This window comes from Lycium ferocissimum, chromosome 12 (assembly GCF_029784015.1).
Source record: "Lycium ferocissimum isolate CSIRO_LF1 chromosome 12, AGI_CSIRO_Lferr_CH_V1, whole genome shotgun sequence".
Classification (NCBI taxonomy): Eukaryota; Viridiplantae; Streptophyta; class Magnoliopsida; order Solanales; family Solanaceae; genus Lycium; species Lycium ferocissimum.
This window is the reverse complement of record NC_081353.1, coordinates 46,896,064-46,902,601: the sequence shown is the minus strand read 5'-3', so window position 1 is coordinate 46,902,601 and position 6,538 is coordinate 46,896,064. Positions and strand designations below refer to the sequence as shown.

At 36.4% G+C, this 6,538-nt stretch overlaps 1 long non-coding RNA gene across 1 annotated transcript; it reads right to left on the bottom strand.

Moving 5' to 3' along the window:
* Positions 1–302: 302 nt before the first annotated feature.
* On the bottom strand, positions 303–6,118 carry LOC132039974 (uncharacterized). The gene is made up of 3 exons (XR_009410537.1): positions 5,230–6,118; positions 3,028–3,174; positions 303–1,916 (listed from the first exon to the last, which is right to left on the bottom strand). It is a non-coding gene; the product is annotated as an uncharacterized LOC132039974 (long non-coding RNA).
* Positions 6,119–6,538: the final 420 nt, after the last annotated feature.

The following is a 6,538-nucleotide window of genomic DNA, read 5'->3' as shown; positions in this document are numbered from 1 at the left end:
ATTATTATTAGTAAATGTCTATTTTTGTATTAGAACTTTAAAAAAAAAAAAAAAAGCCCGGCCCACTAACTATAACCGGCCGGCCGGTTAGCCGAGGTGTAGCCCCTATCCCGGTGGGGCCGGGCCGGACACCCTTTTCCCTCTCCAAGCCCGGCCCCCAGCCCGGCCCCCTAACTTATGGCCCGGCCCGGCCCCGACCCAGCCCCTTGTGGCCCACCTTAAAATGGCCCGGCCCGGCCCAGCCCGGACCACTTGACACCCTTAACCTGAAATGGCACTTATGGAACTGTTTTGTCAACTTACATTAGGGACGTCATTTTCCTCATTTTAAGGAACTTGTTTTCCTATACAATGTTTTCCAAAATATTTTGACCAACCAGACATGAGAAAATTGAAAAATTATTTTTCCCATACTGAACACACCCTTAGTTGATGGCATTTTCATACTTTTCTGATACGTGGAAAGTAGTGCACACACATCTGTATCTTCCAGTACCTAACTACTGTTATGAAATTGCATGCCATATTGTCGTTTTCTATCTCTCTAATGTGCCATGCCACACCCCCGTCATGAAAAAGGAAAGCTAAAGCCTTTTTTCATTGACTTTTGTCATTTTTTCTCAACTCAAAAAAATATAGAGATCTAAAAATGTTTTCTAAGGGTTCTTGTGGGGATAACCCAAAAATGTACAAAATTAAATTTGATTTCGATTTGTAGTTAATATATTAGGTAAGGTTTTGTCGATTATTCTTCAATAAGACAAGTTTATGAGGGTCTTTAGGTATTCTGCGATGTATTTTGGGTGTTAAAGGATGGTACATAAAGAGACAGCTATGGTGATCGGCTGAATAATTTGGGCATTGAAGCTACCAAAACCGTATATATTCTGGGCAAATAACTGAATTGCTTGGTGATTTCAGTTCTTCTCTTTTTCAGGCAACTGGTGTTTTTGCAGCCATGCCACCTTCTCTTTACCTGATCTTTTATGCAGATATGAGTTTCACATATTGTCGGCACCTGCAATTTTGTATCAAAAGCACATAAATTGCACGAAATAATTTGGTTGAATATTCTTCAATAAGCCAAGTTTAGGAGGGTCTTTAGGTATTCTGCGATGTTTTTTGGGTGTTAAAGAATGGTACGTAAAGAGTAGGTATTCTGCGATGTTTTTTGGGTGTTAAAGGATGGTACGTAAAGAGTAGGTATTCTGCGATGTTTTTTGGGTGTTAAAGAATGGTACATAAAGACACAAAAATTCATCCAACAGAATTTTGGAAAGGAAACAAAGACAGAAAAGTAATACAATGGAGAAGACATAAATTTCTAAATTAACATCATTTCCACTCTTTTCCTGTCGTTAGGAGTTATGAGAAAAGATCATAACATGGAACATTCGTATGACAGGAATAAAATATATCATGATCTTTTCTCGTCCTGTTCCAAAAAAAAAAAAGCAAGAGCTCCAACTTTTTTATGGATATTCAGAGCAACAAAATGAAAATTAAACTAGTTCTTATAAAATTAAAAGAAAAAGGGATTTAAGAAATGTGATGCAATACTGGATAAGAAATGTCGAGAGTTTCACACGCTCCCTGGAGGTGCAAGGGAAAGCTCAAGATTGAGAGGCTCTGGCTGACTCTGGACCTCACATCCACTGTCGTCGTTAGCATTTGTGAGGTCAACCTTAGTTGTCTGAGGAAAATTATTTACAGGCTTGTGGCCCCGTAAGAGCCACATAGCCATACCATAGACCCGAGCAGCTTCCTCCGGCATATCAAAGTTTTGAGCCAGACACGTGGTAGTCGGGATCTCTGATCTTAGTTATGTACCTCTCCCATGGCATCTTCCTCACACCGCTATAATGCACCTTATCTGGGGAAACCGTTACCGTCACTGCTGCGTCACTGTTTTCCTTCTGTGCCATTTGAAAAACAAAAGGAATTTAGTATATAAAGAAGAAGAATTAGTAAGGAAAACGGAAAAAGGAGAGTAGTTTATATAGCCTCCTGTCAAGAAGAGTTGTTATGTGGTATTTGAGTTTAGGGTCTGTTTGGTACGAAGGAACATGTTTTTTCATCCTAGAAAATGTTTTTTTTTTTTTAAATTTTGAAAAATGAGTTAATTTCTTACTTAATTTTTTGTGTTTGGTAAGAAGCAAAAAGAATATTATCCTAAGAGCATTTATATGTAATCTAACAAAACACTATGGGGCTGGGATGGGGAGAGGAGTGGGGGTTACACGGGGTGGGATTTAAAAGGGTGGACGTTGGGGGCATTGGGTGGGGAGGAGATAATGAATTTGAAATGTTACTTGTGGAACTGTTTTGTCAACTTAGGGAAGTCATTTTCTTCATTTTAAGGAACTTGTTTTCCTAAATAAAATATTTTCCAAAACATTTTGACCAACCATACATGAGAAAATTGAAAAATATTTTTCTCCATATTGAACACACCCTTAGTTGATGGCATTTTCATACTTTTCTGATACGTGGACAGTAGTACACACACATCTGTATCTTCCAGTACCTAACTATTGTTATGAAATTGCATGCCATATTGTCGAAAGCTTCTTGAAGTCTATATTTTCAAAGAGAGACGTAGAAGTAAAAAAAAAAAAAAAAAAAAAATACTTTCAGTAACATTTATTCCAACAACACTAAAATGGATATCGTCGGAAGAGATGCAATTTTCTATCTTTCCAGTGTGCCACGCCACACCTCCATCACGAAAAAGGAAAGCTAAAATCTTTTTTCATTTACTTTTGTCATTTTTTATCAACTCAAAAAAATATGGAGATCTAAAAATGGTTTTTTAAGGGTTCTTGTGGGGATAACCGAAAAATGTTTAAAATTAAATTTGATTTCGGTTTGTCCTTGATATATTAGGTAAGGTTTTGTCGAATATTCTTCACTAAGGCAAGTATAGGAGGGTATTTTGGTATTCTACGATGCTTTTTGGGTTTTAAAGGATGGTACATAAAGAGACAGCTAGGATGATCGGCTAAATAATTTGGACATTGAGGCTACCAAACCCATATATATTCTTGGCAAATAACGGGATTGCTTGGTGATTTGAGTTCTTCTCTTTCGCAGGCAACTGGTGTTTTTGCAGCCATGCCACCTTCTTTTTACCTAATCTTTTCTGCAGCTATGAGTTTCACATTTTGTTGGCATCTGCAATTTTGTATCGAAAGCACATAAATTGCACGCAATATTTTGCGTAATCTTCAGTATTCAAATAAAAGAATGAGGAAACATAAGGAAATATGAGGATTTTTCTTCAGATAGTTTCTTAGTTTCTAACTTTCCTCTTTCATGTGGTAATAGCTCGATGTTGGTATAATCATGGCCGACGGTACTGTACATAACTTTGTTTTCGTCTCTAATGGCCTTTGTGCATATCTTCTATTTTCCTGTTCTTTATTGCCTTGACTTTGAGATTGTTCCGTGAAAGTGGTAATAAAAAATGTTTAAAACAATATTAGTGCACGTAAAAGAAGTTGTGATGATACTTCTATTACCTTCTTTTGTGGGCTAATCAGTGAGCATGGAGACGACTAGACCAGTATCTTGGCTTTTGCAACTTAATGCTGCCTATGTTAAGGTTTCTCTCTTACATTCATCCCATGTTCTGCAGCCATGGCATGGTTGCCTTTCTCTTTGTATTGTTCTAAAGAAAATCCTTTTCTTGGTTCAATGCAGGGTTGTTATTGAGCGTGCGACTTTCGTGTTACTGAGTTAGAAGAAAAAGGATTTTGCACTCCTAAAGTTTCACCATGCCTGTTGTTGAACTTGTTCCTGTGTGGGCAGCGTGGCTATATTTTCGACGAACATCGATCAGAACTATAGACGTTGAAGCTTCACTCATAACTTCAAGATCTGCAGTGATGAGATTCCAAAGCCTTACTCGTTACTTCAAGATTATTGAAGCAAAACATTTCTTACTGCTGATATTACATGCACTATATTTAATTGATCACATCTTCTATTTCACCTTGATTCAGAAATAGAAGTGACCTGCTAGCTTGGATGGCTGCATTACATATGTAAAATTTTATGTTTTTCCTGTATCTCCTAGATGTTCCTAGTTTACTCATTAAAAATCAAATGGCGCCTAATGTCCGTTCACTTGGTTAGTAATTTTGATTTTTCTTTTTGAAAACAGGGGTGCATATTACATATTTCCATATTGCAAATCCAATTCTTGAGCCATTGACTTTATCATCTAGACACTTCACTTATACGTTCAATTCACCTCAATTTGTAATGTGAACATTTAATATTTTTTTGTTCAGGCGCACATATCTAGATTAATTTCACAAAATATATACCAATTAATTATTTTATCCACTAAAATTTAGATAAATAGAAAATTCACATAATGTCTTTGTCTTCCCATCAGTATTTTCATATATCTTCTATGAACTTTATGGGGAAAAAAGACCTGCCAATCTGAAAATATCTAACCATAATGAAATGCTACCCCAAAAATTACCATTTACCTCAAATGAGCCACAAGAATAATAATGGGGAACAAGTTCCCGTGTCCCGCATGCTGTTCACCGCTTCTGAGTCAGACAATGACTTCAAATTTGATCTAAACCCACACACAACCAAAGCCTTATTTTCCTCAAAATGTGCACAAAATCCCTCTAGATTCTTCCATGCAACAGTGGGTATTTATTTATATATACATATATTTATATACATAACCAGAAAAGATACAAAAGATTATATAGCCATAATCCCTCTAAATTCTTCCGTTAACACCATTCATTTTAGCCAGAATGACATGCCAACTCACCAAATTAATTTTTCTTCTTTCACCGCTATTTAAAATCACCAATACCCTTCATCATATAAACCATCACCACCAACATAAACCATCAATCTTAAATATTATTAAGATATTTCTTCTAAATTCATGTGTTAATAAAAACTTGCACATTGATTACATTTGGACAAATATTAAGCAACTTTCACTTCTCATATCTTTGCTCAATGTGAATCTAATCAACTTTGCATAGTTAATATTTACCCCTACCCTGTGAGATAGAGATGTTGCTTCCGATAAACCCTTGGCTCAAGCAAAAGCAAGTTTAAGGGGAAATATATGTATTGAGCCATTGGCAACCCAACAAAAATACATCCAACAACATTTTTGGAAAGGAAACGAAGATCGAAAAATAATAAAACGAAGAAGAAAAAAAAATTCTAAACTAATATTACTTCTACATCTTTTCTTGTTGTTAGGAGATATGAGAAAAGATCACGACAGGGGACATTCCTATGATAGGTATAAAATATATCATGACATTTTTTTATCCTCTTCCAAAAATAAACAAGTGCTCCAGTTTTTTTATGAATATTCAGAGCAACAAAATGAAAATTAAACTAATGCTTATAAAATTAGACGAAAAGGGATTTAAGAAATGTGATGCAATATTGGATAACAAATGTAGGCGGTTTCACATGCTCCCTGCAGGTGCAAGGGAAAGCTCAAGATTGAGAGGCACTGACTGACGCTGGACCTCACACCTAATGCCGTCGTTAGCATTTGTGAGGTTATCTTCTGTTGCTGAGGAAAATTATTTACAGGCCTGTGGCACCGTAAGAGCCACATAGTTATTTCATAGGCCCGAGTAGCTTCCTCCAGCGTATCAAAAGTTTCGTGCTAGACACATGTGCTCTAGTCAGGATCTCTGATCTTAGTTATGTACCTCTCCCATGACATCTTCCTCACACCGCTATAATGCACCTTATCGGGGGGAACCGCTACTATCACTTCTGCGTCATCGTTTTCCTTCGGTGTCATCTGAAAAACAGAAGGAATTTAGTATATAGAGAAGAAGAATTAGTAAGGAAAAAGGAAGAAGAAGAGTGGTTTATATAGCCACCAGTCAAGGGGATTTGTGGGGGTCCACTTATTTACGTGGTATATGAGTTTAGGATGTGTTTGGTATGAAGGAAAATGTTTTTTCATGAAAATTGTTTTCCTAGTTTTTTTTTTTTTTTTTTTGAAAAAAATGAGTGAATTTCTTACTTAATTTTTAGTGTTTGGTAAGAAGTAAAAATAATAGTATTCCAAGAGCATTTATACGTAATCTATCAAAATACTACAGGGATGGGATGGGATGAAGAGTGGGCGTCTCGGGGTTACAGGGGGTGGGATTATATAAGGGTGGGGGTTGGGGGCGTTGGGTGGGTCTTCCGATGAAGCTTGGAATGGCTTTGAACTTGTTTTCTCAACTTATATTTAGAAAGTCATTTTCCTAATTTTAAGAAATTTGTTCTCCTAAAGAAAATGCTTTCCAAAACATTTTGACCAACCAGAAAATTAAAAATATTTTCCTCCATATTGACACACCCTTAGTTGATGGCATTTTCATACTTTTCTAATACATGGAAAGTCGTACAAACACATCTGTATCTTCCAGTAGCTAACTACTGTTATGGAATTGCATGCCATATTGTCGTTTTCTATTTTTCCAATTTGTCACGCCACACCCCCGTCACAAAAAAGGCAAGCTAAAATCTT